The sequence below is a fragment of the Spermophilus citellus genome (genome assembly GCF_964194105.1).
Source record: "Spermophilus citellus genome assembly, chromosome: 1".
Taxonomy (NCBI): domain Eukaryota; kingdom Metazoa; phylum Chordata; class Mammalia; order Rodentia; family Sciuridae; genus Spermophilus; species Spermophilus citellus.
This window is the reverse complement of record NC_138182.1, coordinates 71,061,816-71,084,500: the sequence shown is the minus strand read 5'-3', so window position 1 is coordinate 71,084,500 and position 22,685 is coordinate 71,061,816. Positions and strand designations below refer to the sequence as shown.

At 37.2% G+C, this 22,685-nt stretch overlaps 1 long non-coding RNA gene across 1 annotated transcript; it reads right to left on the bottom strand.

Annotated features, from left to right (window-relative positions):
- Window positions 1-14,088: 14,088 nt before the first annotated feature.
- Window positions 14,089-21,827, bottom strand: LOC308650378. The gene is made up of 2 exons (XR_014022322.1): window positions 21,753-21,827; window positions 14,089-14,475 (listed from the first exon to the last, which is right to left on the bottom strand). It is a non-coding gene; the product is annotated as an uncharacterized lncRNA (long non-coding RNA).
- Window positions 21,828-22,685: the final 858 nt, after the last annotated feature.

Sequence of the window (22,685 nt, the reverse complement as noted above, 5' to 3'; positions counted from 1 at the left end):
TATGTCTCTCATTATGGAAGCACTATAATGGTCATATGCTTTTCATTATAGTAGCTTTGATATATTTTGAAATTGGGTACTGTGATGCCTCCAGATTTATTCTTTCCTAAGATTGTTTTACCTATTTAGAATCCTTTGTGATAACAAATAAATCTTAGGATTGCTTTTTTTTTCAAAATTTTGTGAAAAATGTTATTGGGATTTTGATAGGGATTGCGTTGAATCTGTAGATTGTTTGGGTAACATGAACATTTTAAAGGTACAGACACTTTAACAGTATTAAATCTACTAATCTGGAACATGAGATGTCTTTCCATCCATTTGTGTCTTATTTAATTTCCTTCATTAATGTTTCATAGTTTCCAATAAACAAGTCTTTCACCTCCTTAGTTTATTCCTAAGTATTTTACTCTTTAATGCTATTGTAAATGGAATTGTTTTCTTAATTTCTCATTATTAGTGAATAGAAACCCAACTGAATTTTGTATGTCAATTTTGTATTTTGCAACTTTACAGAATTTATTTGTTCTAACTGATTTTTTAGGTGGGTGTGGAAAGTCTGGAGTTTTGGACATCATGTCATGTGCAAACAGAGATAATTTTACTTCTTCTCTTCCAATGTGGATGCCTTTTATTCCTTCTTGTCTGATTGCTCTGGCTAGAACTTCCAGTACTATATGGGATAGAAGTATCAAGAATGAGCATCTTGTCTTGTTCCTGAACTTGAAGGCAAAGATTGCAATTTTCACCACTGAGTATGATGTTCACTGTGTGTTTTTCATATATGACATTTATTATGTTGAATTAATTGACTTTCTTCCAAGTTGGTGACATTTTTTGTAGTGAAAGGATATAAATTTTGTCAAATGCTTTTTCTTCGTCTATGGAAATGATATATGATTTTTACTCTTTATTCTCTTACTGTGGCATATCACATTGATTTTTTTTTTGTGGTGCTAGTGATTTATTATTTTTATGTGCTAAAACACCCTTGTATCCCTGAGATAAATCCTACCTGATCACAGTGAATGATCCTTTTAATGTGTTGATGAGTTCAGTTTGCTTGTATTTTGTTGAGAATTTTTGCATATGTATTTATTGAAGATATTGGCTTCCAGTTTTCTTTGTTCCTTTTTTTTTTTTTTTTTTTTTGCAGTGTGTTGTCTGACTTTGTAGCAGTTGTCTGACTTTGTAGCAGGGTAATAATGCTGGCTTCATGAAATGAATTTCATAAAGCCTTCCTCTTCAATTTTTTGGAAGAGTTTGAGTATTGTTCTTAGTTCTCCTTTAAATGTTTGATAGAATTCACCAGTGAGGCCATCTGGTCCTGAACTTTCTTTTTTTTTTAAATATCTTTATTATATTTACTTATTTTATGTGCTGAGGATCGAACCCAGTACCTCACGTGTGTGAGGCAAGTGCTCTGCCACTGAGCCACAACCCCAGCCCCCTGAACTTTCTCTTTTAGGGGATTTTGGTTACTGATTTGACCTCCTTACTAGTTGAAGGTTTATTTGGATATTTTATTTCTTTCTCATTTTATCTCAGTAGATTGTATGTTCTTATAACTTGCATATGGGTTTGAAGGTATTCCCACAAGCAAGCCTCAAGATTTCTTACATTTGAAATAGGCCTTAATGGTGTTCATTATTCATTAGCCCCCAAGTGTGGGAGAATCACTGTTGCAGATGTAAAAATAGCCAAACTGGAATTCTGGATATCAGCTGTTATGGATTTGAGCCAAATCATCTTCTTTTTGGTCTGTAGAAATCACTTTAGTCTCTCTGGAATCCAAATTGGCTGCTGTTCTCCCTGTGGAAACACACAAACAGACCCCCGACTCCAGACAATCACTGGGTCAGGACCTTTCCATTGTCCAGTTAGAATATCCTTCCAAAGTACCTTGGGCTTATGCACATTTTTGGGACACATATGCCTTTCCGCAGCACTAAGTCCTGATGAATCCAAATTTTAAAAGTTTAGAGTAAAAAGGGTTATTTTAAGTTTATCTTTGGGGGATATATACCCCTTCCCAATTCCTTCTTTTTGCTTTAATAAGTACATTTTAATAGTTTGATGAGCTCTTTCAACTATGCCTTGTCCCTGTGGATTGTATGGGATTCCTGTTATATGAGTAATGCCAAATGATGAGCAAAATTGTTTAAAAGAGGTAGAAGTATAACCAGGACCATTATCTGTTTTTAACTGTTTTGGAACGCCCACAGTGGCAAAATTTTGTGAGCAATGAGCTATAACATCTTTAGTTTTTTCTCCGGCATGAAGGGAGCCCATCAAAAATCCAGAAGAAGTATCAACTGTAACATGCAAATATTTTAATTTTCCAAATTCTGGCAAGTGTGTGACGTCCATCTGCCAAATATGGTTAGGTATCAATCCTCTAGGATTGACTCCAAGATTAACTTGTGGTAAAAAGGTCACACAATTTTGACATTGTTTTATTATTTGTCTAGCTTGTTCCTTAGTTATTTTAAAACACTTTTGTAAAGTATTAGCATTGACATGGAACCTTTTATGAAGATTTATAGCTTCTTCTAGTGTAGAGAAAATATGTATGTCATGTGTAGTTTTATCTGCTAAATCATTGCCCAAACTAAGGGCTCCAGGCAATCCTGTATGTGCCCTGATATGTCCTATAAAGAATGGATCTTTTCTGTCCCAGGTTAAACTTTGTATAGTGGAAAACAAAGAGAAAACAGTAGAAGGGGAAATCCTACCAGCATCTTCAGGGGATACTATAGCATTAACTATATACTGTCTATCAGAAAATAAATTAAATACAGAATCTTTAAACATCACAAAAGCTTGTAATACTGCATTAAGCTCTACCTTTTGAGCTGATTGGGTACTAAAAATGTAAAAGTTTGATCAGGTGTAACTATTGCTGCTGTACCATTATTTGACCCATCAGTGAATATATTTGGAGCATTCATGATAGGTGTTTTTTTTGTCATTTTTGGGAAAATTACAGGATGCAATGACCAAAAAGACAATAAAGGATTAGATGGTAAGTGGTTATCAAATGAAACATTAGATTTGCACATGATTATTGCCCAAGTATTTAACTCATTAGCTAATTCATCAATTTGATTCATAGTATATGGAGTAATAATTTTATTGGGAGAAATTCCAAATACTCCCTTTGCTGTTTTTATTCCTTTGAGTATTAATTGTCCTACAGCCTCAGGATACCTAGTAAGAATAGTGTTAGGAGAATAAGATAAATGTGTCCACAATAATGGACCTTCTTGCCAAAATACTCCTGTAGGAATATTTTTTTTGGTAGTACAATAAATAATAAAGGCAAACTTATATCAATTCTATCCAAATGCATATCTTCCATATATGTTTCAATGATTTTTATTGCCTTTCTTGCTTCAGGCGTTAACATTCGGGGTGAATTTGGATCTGATGGACCTTGTAGGATATCAAATAAAGGTCCCAATTCTCCTGTTGGAATACCTAGATAAGGCCTTATCCAATTTATGTCTCCTAATAACTTTTGAAAGTCATTAAGTGATTTGAGTTGATCTACTCGTATTTGAATTTTGGGTGGATGGACAATGGTTGAGGATAATAGAACTCCTAAATAATTAATTGGAAAATTTAATTGTACTTTATCTACTGCTATCTCTAGATTATAATTTTTTAATAAGTTTGTAAGTGTGGCATAACATTCTAGCAATGTGTTTTTAGCTTTGTGTGCTAATAATACATCATCCATATAGTGAAATATTTGTAGTTCAGGATTTTGATTTCTAAGTGGCTGGATTACTTTGTTAACATAAATTTGACACATAGTTGGACTGTTAGCCATCCCTTGAGGGAGTACTTTCCATTCATATCACTGATCAGGACCTTCATGATTCAGTGCAGGGATAGTAAATGCAAAACGTGGACTATCCTCAGGATGAATTGGAATTGAAAAAAAAAAAACAATCTTTAATATCTATAACTAAAACATACCAAGTTTTTGGCAAAGCAGACAATTGAGGAATCCCCGATTGAGCAGGTCCCATAATGACCATTTCATTATTAATGGCTCTTAAATCTTGCAATAATCTCCATTTACCAGATTTCTTTTTGATGACAAAAATGGGAGTATTATGGGGAGATACAGAAGGTTGTATATGTCCTTCCGCTAATTGTTGTTTGACCAGATCATGGGCTACTTGTATCTTTTCTTTAGTCAAGGGCCACTGAGGAACCCATACTGGTCTTTCTGATTTCCATGTAATTTTTATTGTCTCAGTGGCCCTTTGTGAAAATCCAACCCATGTCTGTCTGTTCCTTGATCTATTTGTATTGGTGCTGCTATACCTTGTTCTTGTTTTTCTAATCTTTTTCCTTTCCTAAAACCTTGTCTAGCCATAATAGTGGGTGCATTTTGATTGATATTATTTGTTAATGTCAAACCTAATTGATCTAAGACATCTCGTCCCCATAAATTTACGGGAAGATGATCCAAAACATATGGCTGTATAGTTCCTTCACATCCTTCAGGATCGTTCCAATCTAATACCATTGCGCTTCTATCGGGATTAGTCGCCACTCCTAGGCCTTGAAGCATTTGAGTGGCTTGTTGTAATGGCCAATGTTTTGGCCATTCTTGACGAGAGATGATGCTAAGGTCTGCACCTGTATCCAGTAGCCCATTAAATTCATGTCCTTGAATATTTAGTTTTAGCATGGGGCGAGAATCTAAATTTAAAGAAAGCATAGCCCAATCTACACCTGTGGAGCCTAATCCCTTGGAACCTCTTTCTACAGCAAGACTGGAAAATTTATCATGTAGGCTTGGTATTATTAGTAACTGTGCTATTCTATCTCCTGGTGAAATTACTGATATACCCTTTGGAGAACTGGCTATAATTTTTATTTCACCTTCATAATCGGGATCAATTACCCCAGGACTTATCAAAAGTCCTTTTAGAGTAGAAGAGCTGCATCCCAATAATAAGCCTACTGTTCCTTTGGGAAGAGGCCCTTTTACCCCTGTGGGAATGATTTGAACTCCCATCTCTGGAGTTAGTACTGATCTGGCGGAGGCGCAGATGTCCAACCCTGTGCTCCCTCTGGTTTGTCTGATGAGGGATCTGATGGACAATGTGTCCTGGTCACTACTCTGATGGGGTTGCTGGGTTCCTCCAGTGCTCCGTATATTTGTGGTTTGGGGCCCTGGAGCATTTGGGTCCCCTGTCCATTTTTTGGCAACGGAGCTCGATGCCTTTGTCCACGATATTGTGGATAAACACCTTGTCCTTGTTCATTTTTTGATAATGGAGTACCCTCTATGGTGGTTTGAGAATGGCATTCATTAGCCCAATGTCTCCCTCTACGGCATCGTGGGCAAATACCGGGTATTCTACTCCTTTGATACCTAGTTTTGTTAAACCCTCCTCCTATGGGGCAATCCCTTTTAAAATGTCCTGTTTGTTGACAATTGTAGCATGTTCTTGGCCTGGCATATAAAGCCTGTTTTACTGCAGCTGCCACAATTTGCCCTTGTTCATTAATGTCTCTGGCATCTAAAGCCTGTTTTACTGCAGCTGCCATGACTTGCTCTTGTTCATTAATGTCTCTACATAATTTAATATGTGTGTTTAAATCTTCCTGTTTCCATGATCTAATGATATCTCTGCACCAACGATTCGCTTGGTCATAAGCCAGTTGTTTTATTAATGGCATTGCTTGTTCTGTATTCCCCAAAATTCTGGTAGCTGTTTGAATAAGCCTATCTACAAATTCAGTGTAAGGTTCATTAGCTCCTTGTATTACCTTAGATAATTGACCTTGTAAACCTTCATGTCGTTGTAAAGTCTTCCATGCCCTAATCGCCTCTGCAGCAATTTGTGAGTATACACCAGGATCATATGCAATTTGTTGCTGCTGATTCTCATAAGGTCCCTTTCCTAACAACATACCTAGATTTCTCTGAGGATAACCAGCTGCTGCATTTCGCCTAGCCGTCTCCTTGCAAAATTCCTCATTGGCAACCTTCCATAACAGGTATTGACCTCCATTTAGCACAGCTTTACACATTTTAGCCCAATCTGCTGGCGTCATGTTCAAGTTGTTAATGGATTTGACCAAGCTTACAGTGAAGGGTGCTTGAGGACCATAGGTTGTTACAGCCTCTTTTAGCTCCTTCACTGTTTTGAAATTTAAACCCTGGTAAATTCGCTGCCCTCCTACCTCAAATACAGGGCATGTTAATACTTGAGATCCTGTCTCAGGATCCCAACTATCAACTGCGGGGGTTGGGGGCCTCCTAGCATATGGAGGTGGTGCTGTTGATTGGACACTTATGCCCTCTGGTGATAGAATGCTGTTAGTAGCAGTCTCCTGTAGAGGTGGTGCTGTTGGTTGGACACTTACGCTCTCTGATAGAAAGGTGTTATTAGTCTCTACCTTTGTCTGAATTGAAGGCTTTGGACTAAGCAAACCAGATACCAATGCCCACAATGTCAATGTGCCAACTGGCAGAGTCCCTGGGCTTTTCTTTTCTATTCTTTTTAAATCTTCACCATGATGGTCCCACTGTGATATATTTAACAACTCCTCCTTAAAAAGCCATAGGCTACATTTTTGTATTGTATCAACATATGCCCTGACTGCTCTTGATTTTACTGGCATGCCTCCTTCCTCTAACAATTTACTTAACAGTTTTTCGGTTTGTTTTTTACTAATTTCTGATCCTGTATTTCTACTATAATACAACCCAACAAGATGATGACAAACAAAACCGAGATAGAATGAAATAAAAATGGAACAACAAAAAATCATTATAACCTTTCTCCCTATCTGTTCCTCAGACGGAAATAGTTTTTCCTCAGATGTGAGCAGTTTTTCTTCCGTCTCACTCATCTCCAGGGACAGGCAACTTAAAACAAAAGTGAAGCAAAACAAAAGAGGAATCTTAAAATGGCTACCCATCCTCTCGCCCTGCCCTCAGGGGCGAGCAGTTTATTTACCCTCAGTTGCTCCCCGTGCGAGCCACCAAATGCCGCAGTCTGGCTGGGCACAATTCAGGAGCCACTTGTCAAAAGAAACTAACTTTATTTTTAGAACTACAGATGCCAAACAAAACAGCTCCTCAGGAAAAAACCCTCAGAGCCCAACTGCCACCACGGGCTTCCACAAGCCTCTCACCCCCACAAGCCTCACCACCTCCCACAATCCTCCTGCTCTTGAGGCTGATTGGCTGGGTCGTGTGGGCGGAGACAAAGAAGTCCCCCAATGAGCAGCTCCGTGGAGGAGCCAATCAGCTAGATGTTGCTGGGGCCGCTGTGAGCCAATCATCAGCTGGCAGTCTGAAGGGCAGGGAAACAGCCCAATGAACATCACCGCAGAGGAGCCAATCAGCTAGATGTTGCTGGGGCCGCTGTGAGCCAATCATCAGCTGGCAAGTTTGCTGGCAGCTGGAAGTATGCTGGGGCCCCTTTGGCTGTGGCTCTCAACAACAAACAGTAAAAAGTGTGTCTGAAACTAGCTACATTGGGGTCATATAAGATTGAAGAAATATGAGCTTATTCATTTTTAGTTACTACATAGCTACAAAAATATTAAATGTTGTAAAACACTGTCAATAACGTAACATTAACATGATATATATTTAATTTAATAAGTACAACAGAAAAATTATAGAGAAACATTACCCCCCCAAAAAAAAAATTGCTACCACAAAAATAGTTGCATAATGAATGGAAATATATTTCTGTAAGTGCAACATAGTTGTATTTGCTAGTTTAAAATGATATCAAATTAAAATGTGCAAGATCTAGCTGGGTAAGGTGGCTTAAGCCTAGAATCCCAGTAGCTCTGGAGACTGAGATTGGAGGATTTCAACTTCAAAGCTATCCTCAGCAACAAGGCACTAAGCAAATCTGTGAGGCCCTGCCACTGAATCAAATACAAAAAAGATCTGGGTATGAGGCTCAGTACTCCAGTAGCCCTGAGTTTAGTTTCTAGTTAGTCCCACCACCAATCAGAGACATTGATGGGAAACTTTGAAGAAACCAATATCAATGAGGTAGAAAAGTAGAGAATGGGACACTAGAATGATCAGAAAAAAAAATTATATAACAGTAGAAAACCTCCTTTTGTGAAAATCAGTTTTTTTAGTTCCAAATAATAAAATGTATCCCTATCAGGTTCATAAAAAAATAATAGTTAAGGCAGAAGTTATCAGAAGTAACTAAAAGCAAAGAGAACATCTGAGTATCTAACATAAAGAGAATAGTTTAGCAAAGAACACCAATAAGTTACATCACAAAGAAACAGGTCTTTCTTTTTCTTTCTCTCTCCCTCTCTCCCACTCTCCCTCCCTCCCTCCCTCTCTCTCTCTCTCTCTCTCTCTCTCTCTCTCTCTCTCTGTGTGTGTGCTAGGGATAGAACCCAGGGTCTTATGCATGCAAGGCAAGCACTCTACCAACTGAGCTATATCCTCAGCCCTGAAAACTAGTACTGAAAAATGAATCACAAATAAACTTACATACTATTCAGAAATTTAACATTGCTTTATCAACCCATTTCTTACACTCAGAAAAGGCAGGGAAGTTTCAATCATGTTTTATAGCAACTTTGTTCAATGTTCTCTTAATTCCTACTTAATTCTGATCACATTATCATGATGGAAATTTGAATACATAGATTTAATTTTCAGTAATTTCTGATTTTTAATACAGCTAAAAAAAATTAAGTCACTTATTAGAATTAAATAACCAGAAATTATTTCTTACAATTATGGATTATTTAAATACAAGACTTTCACAGTGTGAATGACTATGAGTATATAAATTTTTATCAAATTGATGAAATAGCCATACTTCCTATAAAAGTCTATGAGAAAATTATTACTTGCATTTTCTCAAATCTTATAGCTTCTAGTGTTCTTTAGCTTGTGACCACAAATACTTCTCTTCTGAGTTGGTGGAATACAAAAGATAGATAAGCCTTCTCACAGGGAACATGATAGTAAAACAGCAGGGAACTACCCTCAATTCCCACAGGGTCTGAGAACCATATTATATGATATGGAAGACCCTCCTATAGACTGACTATTCCAAACATTGTTTGCAAAGATATAAAAAAAGTCAGTCCGTTGAACAAAATGAGTGAAGTGGGTTTGTGCCTCTGCAGATGAGAATAAGTTGTAAAAAAGCAACAAAAGTGAGTTCAGGACAGGGCATTACAAGACTTAACTGACAAAATCCTGAAAACAAAAACAAAACAAAACAAAAAAAATTCAGAAAGCACTTTACCCACCTAAGCTTATTTGAGATAATCAAATTCAGATGAACAGCAGAGGAAAGAGGCATACCCAAAGGGATATAACAGTATCTATTTTTATTAAAATTCCCCACAATTATAGAGTTCTGTATCACCTCAATTACTACTTTCTTCATCTTTTAGATGTTATCATTACCTTGTACATACAACTCATGCTGTTATCATTACCTTGTACATACAACTCATGTACACTGAATTTACCCTTGCATTTATGAGCTTATCATTTATCTTTTTCTCTGTATAACTGTATATGTACCTGTATATTTTTATCTAACATTTCCAGGATTCTGCCATTAAAATTTCTTTGGGTGGATGCAACATGGCGGCTGGCGCGGAGAGATCAAGTCTCTGACCTCTTCAGCTGTGCGGGCATAGGGAGTCGTAAACAATCTAAATTCTGTTTGCTCAGGATCACTAGGCAATGCTGAGCTGACATGGATCTGGGGCGATCATTCTGGACCTCTCAGAACACACACTGAGCCCAGATCGGCTGAATTCAAGCTCCCGTTTGCCTGCTTCCCGCAGACAAACAGCTGTGACTCAGCACTAATCCATCTGGCTGAAACAACTGGTCAGCCCTTCTGATCCTACGGAGGTAAATGCCAATCGAGCCTTCATAGGTAGTGGCCGCAGGTTTGAAACGGGGCTTGGGTGAGACAGTAAGGACCCACCCGTTGCATTGGTCACCCGGCAAAGGGAAATGAACTGTCACCATTTGCAAGAGATACCACCATGGCAGAGACTGACATCACCAGACTGCGGCGGAGGAGATAACTTTATTGAAACCTGCGGCTACAGGTGTGTAATCCCCTAGCCTTCCCTCTCCACACATCGGGGAAACCTTAAGGGCCCCTCCCAGCTCTCCCGTGAGCGCGATAGCCAGACCAAGGGAATCAGACATGGAGCAGGACCGCGGGGCGGAACTCCCAGATACCGCTTCCACCAGTGCTGACACATGAGGTCTCTTGCACCAGCTACCAGGGGCATGACTACCGGAGGGCAAGTAAAATTTGCTGAGGATTCTCAGCCCCAAGCTATACAAACTTAGGGTCTGAGGGAATGGCAGACAGGGAGAGTGTGCCCAGTCGTCCATGAAAACAGGGCTCCCAGGAGCAGCAGACCTGGCGTGTAGCCAGTATTGTGGTGAGCGGCACCTGTGAGAGGGGCCTGGCTAGAGGAAAAGTGGGGAAGTGACTAGACACAAGAGGAGGCCCTAGACACTCAGGATTGGAGACTCGCCCAGTCTGGGAGAATTAATACCAATACTTTTCAAGTTATTTCAGGAAATAGAAAAAGAGGAAGCTCTTCCAAATTCATTCTATGAGGCCAACATCACCCTGATTCCAAACCCAGACAAAGACACCTCAAAGAAAGAAAACTACAGACCAATATCTCTAATGAACCTAGATGCAAAAATCCTCAATAAAATTCTGGCGAATCGGATTCAAAAACATATCAAAAAAATTGTACACCATGATCAAGTAGAATTCATCCCTGGGAAGCAAGGCTGATTCAATATACAGAAATCAATAAATGTTATTCACCACATCAATAGACTTAAAGATAAGAACCATATGATCATCTCGATAGATGCGGAAAAAGCATTCGACAAAGTACAGCATCCCTTTATGTTCAAAACTCTAGAAAAACTAGGGATAACAGGAACATACCTCAACATTGTAAAAGCAATCTATGCTAAGCCTCAGGCTAGCATCATTCTGAATGGAGAAAAATTGAAGGCATTCCCTCTAAAATCTGGAACAAGACAGGGATGCCCTCTCTCACCACTTCTGTTCAACATAGTTCTTGAAACACTGGCCAGAGCAATTAGACAGACAAAAGAAATTAAAGGCATAAAAATAGGAAAAGAAGAACTTAAATTATCACTATTTGCAGATGACATGATTCTATACCTAGAAGACCCAAAAGGGTCTACAAAGAAACTACTAGAACTAATAAATGAATTCAGCAAAGTGGCAGGATATAAAATCAACACGCATAAATCAAAGGCATTCCTGTATATCAGCGACAAATCTTCTGAAATGGAAATAAGGACAACCACCCCATTCACAATATCCTCAAAAAAAATAAAATACTTGGGAATCAACCTAACAAAAGAGGTGAAAGATTTATACAATGAAAACTACAGAACCCTAAAGAGAGAAGTAGAAGAAGATCTTAGAAGATGGAAAAATATACCATGTTCATGGATATGCAGAACTAACATTATCAAAATGGTGATATTACCAAAAGTTCTCTATAGGTTTAATGCAATGCCAATCAAAATCCCAACGGCATTTCTTGTAGAAATAGATAAAGCAATCATAAAATTCATATGGAAAAATAAAAGACCCAGAATAGCAAAAGCAATTCTAAGCAGGAATTGTGAATCAGGCGGTATAGCAATATCAGATTTCAAACTATATTACAGAGCAATAGTGACAAAAACAGCATGGTACTGGTACCAAAACAAGAGGGTGGACCAATGGTATAGAATAGAGGACACAGAAACTAATCCACAAAGTTACAACTATCTTATATTTGATAAAGGGGCTAAAAGCATGCAATGGAGGAAGGATAGCATCTTCAACAAATGGTGTTGGGAAAACTGGAAATCCATATGCAACAAAATGAAACTGAATCCCTTTCTCTCGCCATGCACAAAAGTTAACTCAAAATGGATCAAGGAGCTTGATATCAAATCAGAGACTCTGCGTCTGATAGAAGAAAAAGTTGGCTCCGATCTATATATTGTGGGGTCGGGCTCCAAATTCCTTAATAGGACACCCATAGCACAAGAGTTAATAACAAGAATCAACAAATGGGACTTACTTAAACTAAAAAGTTATTTCTCAGCAAGAGAAACAATAAGAGAGGTAAATAGGGAGCCTACATCCTGGGAACAAATCTTTACTCCTCACACTTCAGATAGAGCCCTAATATCCAGAGTATACAAAGAACTCAAAAATTAGACAATAAGATAACAAATAACCCAATCAACAAATGGGCCAAGGACCTGAACAGACACTTCTCAGAGGAGGATTTACAATCAATCAACAAGTACATGAAAAAATGCTCACCATCTCTAGCAGTCAGAGAAATGCAAATCAAAACCACCCTAAGATACCATCTCACTCCAGTAAGATTGGCAGCCAGTATGAAGTCAAACAACAACAAGTGCTGGCGAGGATGTGGAGAAAAGGGTACACTTGTACATTGCTGGTGGGACTGCAAATTGGTGCGGCCAATTTGGAAAGTAGTATGGAGATTCCTGGGAAAGCTGGGAATGGAACCACCATTTGACCCAGCTATTTCCCTTCTCGGACTATTCCCTGAAGACCTTAAAAGAGCATGCTACAGGGATACTGCCACATTGATGTTCATAGCAGCACAATTCACAATAGCTAGACTGTGGAACCAACCCAGATGCCCTTCAATAGATGAATGGATAAAAAAAATGTGGCATTTATACACCATGGAATATTATGCAGCACTTAAAAATGACAAAATCATGGAATTTGCAGGGAAATGGATGGCACTAGAGCAGATTATGCTTAGTGAAGCTAGCCAATCCCTAAAAAACAAATACCAAATATCTTCTTTGATATAACGAGAACAACTATGAACAGAGCAGGGAGGAAGAGCAGGAAGAAAAGATTAACATTAAACGGAGACATGAGATGGGAGGGAAAGGGAGAGAAAAGGGAAATTGCATGGAAATGAAGGGAGACCCTCATTGCTATACAAAATTACATATAAGAGGTTGTGAGGGGAATGGGAAAATAAACAAGGAGAGAAATGAATTATAGTAGATGGGGTAGAGGGAGAAGATGTGAGGGAAGGGGAGGGGGGATAGTAGGGGATAGGAAAGGTAGCAGAATACAACAATTACTAATAGGGCATTATGTAAAATTGTGGATGTGTAACCGACATGATTCTGCAATCTGCATTTGGGGTAAAATTGGGAGTTCATAACCCACTTCAATCTAATGTATGAAATATGATATGTCAAGAGCTTTGTAATGTTGTGAACAACTAATAAAAAAAAATAACACCCTAAAATCAGAAGGATTTACAGGGGTACACTTAAAGATGCTTTGGGGGATTATCTTCTCAGAAAAAAAAACCCATATGGAATAAATGCAAAATATATACTTCTAAAAATAAATAAATAAATAAATAAATAAAAATAAAAAGCAGCTTGAAAAATAAACATGCAAATTAATCTTAAATAAATAAATAAATAAATAAAATTTCTTTGGTATCACACCTCCATGAAATGCATTTTTGTCACTTCAGTTCAGTACATCTAAATATTCTATTCCATGTAGTTGGGAAAGATGGGGCTATTGCAAGGTCTTTCTTATTTTACTAATTATCCAATAGAATTAAAGATCAACCTTGGTGCCTCCAGAGAATTTAATTCTCATTCACCTTTCTTATACATAGTGTTTTATTTTTTATTCAAGCAGCAATAACTGTATTTAAAAGGTGAATAAAAGATTCTGATATGGACATGGTGCTTTAGAGGTCCCCAAATCCCTAGGGTGTTGTTCTGACTCCACCTTACCACTGAAGCATCTTGATTGCATTCCATGTTGGACACTGGTACTATGCTTCCACTGAAAGTGATTCAGTAGTTATGAATATTGTTCTTTTTCTGCTCTCAATACTCTTGGAAATGTTGGGATTCATGATAGGTTTAGAATCATAATTTTCAACACACTTATCATAGACGCATTTGATAACAAGAGACCACACATATCTAAGAAGAAGAAATAAGAGAAAGAAGACCATTTATCAATCCTAAAGAGGTAACAGAATAAACTCTAGGAATAAAATAGTAGTCATCTAATAAATTTGTTTCAAAAAATATTTTAGATGGTAATATATTACTGCATTAGAAAAGAGTGATATAAATGCAACTTCAATTATTAGAGTTGTGACTGATTATTTTAAATAGAGTATCAAAAGCTGTGTGCAGTGGTGCATGCCTGTAATTCTGGAGTCTTCTGAGGTTGTAGGTGAAAGATCACAAGTTCAAAGCCAGCCATCCTCAGCAACTTAGTGAGGCTCTAAGAAACTCCACAAAACCCTTTTTCCATATAAAATATTTTATAAAGGCCTGAGGATGTTTCTTAGCAGAAAAGCATTCCTGGGTTCAATCTGTAATATGAGAGAGAGAGAGAGAGAGAGAGAGAGAGAGAGAGAGAGAGAGAGAGAGAGAGATGAGATATGGGGGGTAATCAGTGAAACTTTCAGGGTCAAGGATTTAAACAATTTAAAAACAATAGAATTATGCTCAGGAGATAGATCTTTAAGCTGTTTAAAATCATGTTTTTATCAAGTATTTATAAAACAAGATTAAGATCTAATATAAATCAGGCTTGGCAAGGGGGAAATTGTTCAAATAATAAGTATATACATAAACACATAAACCAATATTAGAGAAGTTAACATTTGGGATATTTATGCCATTATATAATCACTAGTAATGTAAAAACAATGACAAGAAAAAGTGAGTAAATAAACAAATAAATAATTGAATGAATGAATGAATAACTAAAAAGTACAAATATGTAATGTGACTGCAATTGTAAAAGAGAGCTTGTAGCCTTGAAAAAGTGTAAAGGTACTTTTGATATGGTGTTCTACTACTTACTGAGGCATACCTTATGAACTGTCAATTCCACTTCTAGATGGGAAGAGTTAAAAAGAGAACCCACACAACTGGCTCTCTCACTTGGGAATAGTGCAACAGTTACCTTTTTCTTTCTTCCCAAATTTTATTTCTGCTTCCAAGAACACTACCCGTCTAACCTCATGATGCCATTGTAGACTTGTTGCATCTGAACCCTTCTGCTGCTCAAGTTTTTTTTTTCATTGATCTTTTTCTCCCTACCCCCATATATTCCACAATTTTTAATGTGTTTATTTTCAGTTGTAGTTGGACACAATATCTTTATTTTATTTATTTATTTTTATGTGGTGCTGATGATCAAACACAGGGCCTCTTATGTGCTAGGTCAGAAATCTGGAGCTGAGCCCAGCCCCTCCACCAATACTTTAAAAAAAAAATAATGTCACCTACATACTTAGCATCCACCAGTCTTACATTCTGATCCATCCATTTTCTGCTTTTTGAGATTTTGAGATTTTTTTCATTCAGCCATCAATAGTCCAGAGTGCTCAGAATTGGGGGTAAATTTTACAGAATATTAGAGGTCAATTACTCAACATTAAAATTTATATACTGGGATGCACCTAAAGCTGAGGATAAAAAGAAAATCTACAGACTTCACTAGTTAAAATAAAAGGTCTAAAATTCAGAAAAATGAATAATTTTGAAATGACAATTTCATAAAAAGGAGAGTAAAGGGCAGAACATACTAAGCAAAAGCAAAATTTTCACACCACAAAAAATGTACATCTGCATAGTGTCATATATGCGTGCTTCCAGAAGACAAATTAAATTGAAAGAGATACGATTAATTTGAGATGTAGCAATAAAATATTAATTGTATATAATAGTAATATATATGTACCTGTACCAAATATGCCTCATTTAATTATAGGTTTACATTGGAAGAAATGAACTCTAAACTTTTTAAACTTTTTTAAATTTTTTTTTTTATATGTCATAGTGAATACTGACATCTAGAATTTTGTGTGGCCAAATGTTCAGGCTACATATTATATTTACTTGAAGTACATCACTGAACAACAGATGGATTTTACCACACATTGTTGTACGAAATGAACTTATAGAAATAATTAGATACCTTATAATAATATGAATAAATAGATGTGTGTAAGTAACAAAGAACCTTTATTAAGTAAAAGAAAATGAAACAAAACAAAACAAACAACAAGAAACTTGAGAAAGTTTGCAGTGCTTTGCAGAAATAGAAATATGACATTCTTTCCAAAAAAATCATTGGGACAAGAAATTATTTTTTGGGAAAACTATATTATATGCTTTCTTAATACCAGAAGAAACTCATTTTCAGGAGTATTATATACTTCAATATAAAAATAAAATAGAGCTGTGGATGGTATTACACAAATAATCTCAATGACTTGGGAGGTAGAGGCTGAAGAACCAAAAGTTCAAAGAAAGCCTCGTCAACACAGGAAGGCCATGACCACCATGAGGAAGTTTCTGTCTCAAAATAAAATATTGAATGGCCTGGGTATATGGCTGTGGCTTAAGGGTATACCACCCCTAGATTCAATAACACATATATATCTGTCAAAAGTTACTATAACAAGGAATTTATGCTAGGTGTGGTGGCACATGCCTGCAATCCCAAAACTCTGAAGACTGAGGCAGGAGGATTGTGAGTTCAATGCCAGCCACAATAAAAAGAGTCACCAAAAAGCTCAGTGAGACCCTGTTACTACATAATATATAAAATAATCCTGGGAATGTGATTCATTTGTCAGTTACCCCTGCATTCAATCCCCAGCATGAATAAAAGGGATTTATATGGAAAATGTCATAGTACTTGCCTCTAATGCCATCTATTTGGAAGACTAAGGCAGAAAGGTTAAAATTTCAAGGTTAGCTGGGCCACTTGCCAACAACCTGTCTCTATATAAGATTTTTAAAAAATGCCTGGGGATATTGATGAGTGTAATGGCAACTTTGGTTTAAATCTCAAGAACCACAAAACAGAGCAGTTATTTATTTTCAAAAAGTTACATAAATACGTTTAAAAATATAAATTGGACAACATTAAGAAATAAACTTTTTTTCATTAAGTGGTACAAAGATGGGCTGGAGTTCTGGATCAGTAGCAGATCACTCACCTAGCACATGTGAGGCCCTTGGTTCCATCCTCAACACCACATAACAATAAATAAATAACATAAGGGTATTATGTCCAGCCACAACTAAATAATAACATAATTTTAAGAAAAGGTATAAAGAGAAGTGGGAGAACTCATGAGCTCACATAAAAGTTAAGAATATTTAATAAAAAATGACACTTATGGTAGGAGAAATGTTCAAAAATTAAAACCTCTTAACATCTTAACAAATTATAAAAATGCAAGCTAACATCTGATGCCAAAAAAAAATTACATAGTATTGATGAGGACAAAAAACAATTTCTCTTGAATTAGAGAAACTATATAAATTGCTTTTATTTTTTGTGTAAAGTGTTTATTTAATATATATGATACTCCTCAAACAGTAGCAAAGCCTATATAAAATACTGTGTTTCTGATCCTGATAATATCTGGTTATATGATAGCATAAGGCTACAGATATATTCATCCATGCTTTTGAAACCAGAAAAATAGGTGAAAAGACGAGGTACATTCAAAATGAAATAAATGCTATAGTTTGAAAAAATTGATTTCTTGGGATCATACACATTTTTAGTTTCATTGAAGTGGCTCCTGTTTTCTCCACATTGTCTCAAAATAAAACATAAAAAGGACTGGGGATGTGGCTCTGTGGTTAGCACTCCTGGGTTTATCTCCCAGTGCCAAACCAAGTAAGGTGAAATTTCTGAAAGATTACAATTATGCCAGTGTACACATACATGTAAAAAATATTAGTGAAAATTTAAAAATTAATAAATATATTTTTTGAAAAAAGTGTTAAGGTTCTTCCAAAGCTCAAGATAAAAATGACATATGATCCACTAATAATAATTTGGGTTAGCAAAGCAAGGCTGCACATGCCTATGCTCCAGTGGCTCAGGAGTATAAGAAGGGAGAATCTCAAGTTCAAGACCAGTCTCAGCAATTTGGCAAGGTTGTAACCAGATGAGTGAGATGCTGTCTCAAAAAAGGGGTACAGGTTGGTGTATAGCACAGTGAAAAAGTGCCCATGGGTTAATCTATAGTGACTCAATAACTAAAAATAATAATAATAAATCTGGCTAAAAAGTGGCATACAATCCAGTAATAATATTTCTGGGCATACATCTAAATGAATTGAAAACTTTTCTCAAAGAAATAACTGCAATTCCATTTTTTATTGTAGCTCTATTCACAGTATCTAATAAAAAAATGAAATGCCAGTCAGGCATGGTGGGAAATGCCTCTAATCCCAGGGGCTTGGGAGTTTGAGGCAGAGGATGGAGAGTTCAAAGCAGCCTCAGCAATGGTAAAGCACTAAGCAACTCTTTCCAAAGAAAATGTGAAATAGGGCTGTGGATGAGAGCCTAAGTTGTGGAGTGCCTCTGAGTTTAATTCCTGGTATGCACCCCCCAAAAAAACATCCTTTTAGGAAAAGAATACCAAAAGATTTCTTCCAGCTTCACAGCATTGAACTACTCCCCTTAGATGCTACACACTTATAGTTCAAACTGATCTCTAGAAGACAAGACTCAGATAATGATATTTTCTAAATAGGCTAAGAGACATTGATATCTGTGGACACCTTAAGTCAGACTGTTCTAAAACTAAGGACTGGGCAAATATGGGAGGTTGGAATGAGAACACAACACAGTTAAGTTCTTCAAAGGGGAATCTTAACTCAGACACTATGATATCTGAAACCACAGTTGGAGATAAAATTAGATTCTTTGCTTCACTGATTTCTGGGTTATTAATTCAATCCAAACAGATATTGAAAAAGTATTAAGGCTACTGGTTAATGTCTATGTAAAACAGGTTAATAAAAATGTATCAGATTAGGGCTGGAGTTTCGGCTCAGTAACAGAATGCTTGCCTAGCATGGGTGAGGCACTGGGTTGGATCCTCAGATCCACATATCAATAAGTAAAATAAAAGTCCATTGATAACTAATTTTTTTAAAATGTACCAGGTTTCTCACATGGCTTTTAATTTTCAGATTCACTATGTACTCTTACTCTAGCCTTTGTGATTAAACTTCCTTAGAGTTTAAATCAAGTTCAGTCCCATCTTTATTTTCCTCCACACTAGGACACAGATATTTCCTGGAAATGTTTGGAATGCTTCTACAGGTCATTTTAATAAAGTGGTCTTACATATATGGAGGGAAAAACCTCAACTAAGGTCCCATTACATTTTTAAAAAGTGTTTAATTGGGACTGTGAGGATGGCCTTAGCCCTGAGCTTAAACAACTCTATTTTAAAAACTCCAGTTTGAAACATGCAGTGGCACCAGGCACACCCACAGAGTCCTCCAGTATGGCCTAAAAGTTACTTCCCCTTAACTTTATAAACAGAGTGAACTATCTGGCAGGTTATACTTGGCCTGATAAGAGAGACAGACAAGAAAATCAGAGTGGAGACCACAAGACCGGAAGTTTCTGATCCCAGGGTAAATGATGTCATGGAGAAATCCCAGGATAGCTAATAAGAATTGAAAGAGAGGTTAAAAGCCCCCAAATTTAGTATAAATAATAGAGCTAATGAGTAGGGATTTAGCCAGCAGAAACCAGCATGCACTCAAGCTGAAGAGCCTGATGAGGACCTGACATCCCATCACTTGTCATTTTTCTTCTGATCCTCTGCATGATTTTCTCATCTCTCAAACTCTACCACTTCATCTGAACTTTGATGAAAGCCACAACTTCTTCATAGGTTCTCTCCTCAACCTGTTGTCCACTCCAAGCCAGGAGAAACCTGCCTTGGTTCTGGACCTGGTCACCATGGTCTGAGTGAGTGTGCATCTGCTGGACTAAAAGCCTAAGGCTTAAGAATTTTGTTCTGAAATTTAAACTTAGTACACAGAGGGAATGTCTGTAACTAGCCTGTCACGATTAAGTTACTTTTGCAGTGTCTAAAATTAATCTACACTTCTTAGCAGTAAATTAATCAACCTTTATTTTTTTTTCTTTTGCTGTGAATGGATTATCTCTATTACAGTGCCTAGCATTCAGGATTGTTATTTTCTTGAGTAAGAACCTATAGAGTATAATTGCATTGAGCAATTTGAGTGAATAAAGCATTAAAAGGGGCAGAAGCATTTGGACATTTTTTATTTCTCTCCTTGACTGCATATGTCGCAATTTTGCCCCTGGCGACTGGGACACATTGACTATATTATTTTATTAAGAAAAAAGTCATTATTTTTAATGTCATCTAATTTTTTTCCTGCTTTTTTTCTTATGTGAAAGTCTCACAAGGATAAAGCAAAATCTTTTAAAACTGTCATCCAGTTCTTGGAGGAAAAAAAATACAAATAAAGCATGCCTTTAAAACAAAATATGGGAAAACATAAGTATGTTGAAACAGAAGTTTTGAGATGAAACTAAATTTCCCATTTAACCAATTTTCTCTGGGATCTTGTCTCACAAGTTTTGAAGAATAAAATCTATGGACACTCAGGGAAGGTAGTAGTAAAAAGAATAGGATTTATTTTAGCAAGAAAAAATACAACTCCCAAAATGTGGGAAAGGGCATGTTAGCAGAAGAACCCATTTTTTTTGTGTGTCAGTTTCGAAGTTTAAATATGGTTTTTGGCAAAGCTTTGGTTAATATCTATTTAAAATGAATATTGAAAAGGGCATTTTTATTACCAACTAGGCTCAAGTTTGTCCTTAATGTATCTCGTCCTCCTTCCAGTGACTTCCAACTGGGTTCACCCCAAGGAAAAAGAATTTGATTGAAGGTATTCCCATAAGTGAGTCTCAAGTGTTTTTTTTTTTTTTTTTAATTTGAATAGGCCTTAATGGTGCTCATTAACGTATCTATCCATTAACATTCAGGTGTGGTTAAATAAGATGTCCATGATACAGCTGCCTTTTAATTTTACTATCTATTTTATTTTATTTTTTCTCAATCAAGTTGTGCAAGAACCCTGCCTTTGAGAATGTGAAGGGAGCTGGAAATTTGGGATTTAATCTCAGACCTATAAATAGCTAAACTATCAGATAATCATTCTGGATTTGAGATACTTCTTAGTCTACATTTAGAAAGCTCAGGAGGAATGAGGATTTTGAGTTCAAAACCAGTTTGAGCAACTTAGTGAGGTTCTAAGAAACTCAGTGAGACTTTGTCTCTACATAAATATATAGAAAAAGGTTGAGAATGTGGGTCAGTAGATAAACACCCATGAGAATAATCCATGGTCTAAAGTAAACAAACATATAAACAACAAAAATAAAAACTTGGGAGGAACAAGAACAGGGGTCCCTAAAAAAGCCACAGCTTCTCTCACACAGGAACACAACTAATGAAGTTGGGGTCCTCTTCTGATGATTATCCCAGTCTTCATCACACATTCTGGGGACATGCTGAGCTAATGGCACACAGATGCCCACATAGGAATTCAGGAAGGCCCTGAAAACACCATACAATTATGGAACAAAAGACTTGAGGTCTAAAATAAGCTCCACTATACTAGTCAGAGAAAACTAAAGACTAAGCTGCCAAGGAGAGACCCTCTATCCACCAGACTCTGGAGACAATTATGAGGAGTTTCCAGCCACCATTGCCAATCCCACTGGCTTCAAACAGCCTCCCTACCCAGTCTCAAAATAAGAGCACATGCTTACCATTTTCTGGCTTTCAGTATGCTTAGTGTTCCCCATATACATATTTTTTTCAGCTTCAGTGTAGCACAGAAACCTGAAAGCAAAGAAATGGATTCAGTGAATGGCAGGCTCCAAAAACAAAAGGAACAGAAGACTGTGGAAGTCTGCCCCCTCATCACTGACTGTTTCTTGATTGGACAGTTCTCACCCAAGAGACAGATTGGAAAGGGCTTCAGGAACTTCCTCCAAATTGAACCTGGTAGAGATACCATTGGTTACTGGTGGCAAGTCTTACTTTTCCACATGTTGAAGTTTGAACATTAGAGAAGCATGCTGAGGGAAGCATATGAAGCAGGGTTTATTTAGAAAAGGGTAACACAGACTTCTCCCACAAGGGAGAAGGGGGGCATAGCTGGTATCTGGGTATCCTAAGAAGCAAGGTGTTTTGCCCTTTTTATATGTCCTAGGCTTCCTTTGTTCTCCTGCCTTTCCTCCCTTATCTTTCTTCTTCCTGAGGACTGCCTAGGCTCAGAAAGGCTTGGTGGGATGGCCTAAAGTTGGGAAATAGGTGGGCTGAAGGGGAAGGGCAAGATGGAGTAGACAAGGACACATTTACTATCTTATAGCTCCCTGTAGGGAGGGGAAAACCTGGGACAGGTTACCTTGGCAACAGGTTGGAGCAGGGGCAGGTTCCTGATAATATCCCTCAGGGGACAGTCTCTAACTTCCCAGATTCACTCAAAATTGGCTTCCTGACTCAATTCACCTATTTATACTGAGTGCCTGTCTAATTCAGTAGGCCTACTGTTTGAGTGACAGTAAGTTGCATACAGATCAGAATCAAATAAGGACACAAAGACAGGTTTATGGCTGCTCTATTTTTGTTGATCAAACCCTTGGGATCTACCACATGCAGGGGTGCATGCCTGTAATCCTAGCAACTGGAGAGGCTGA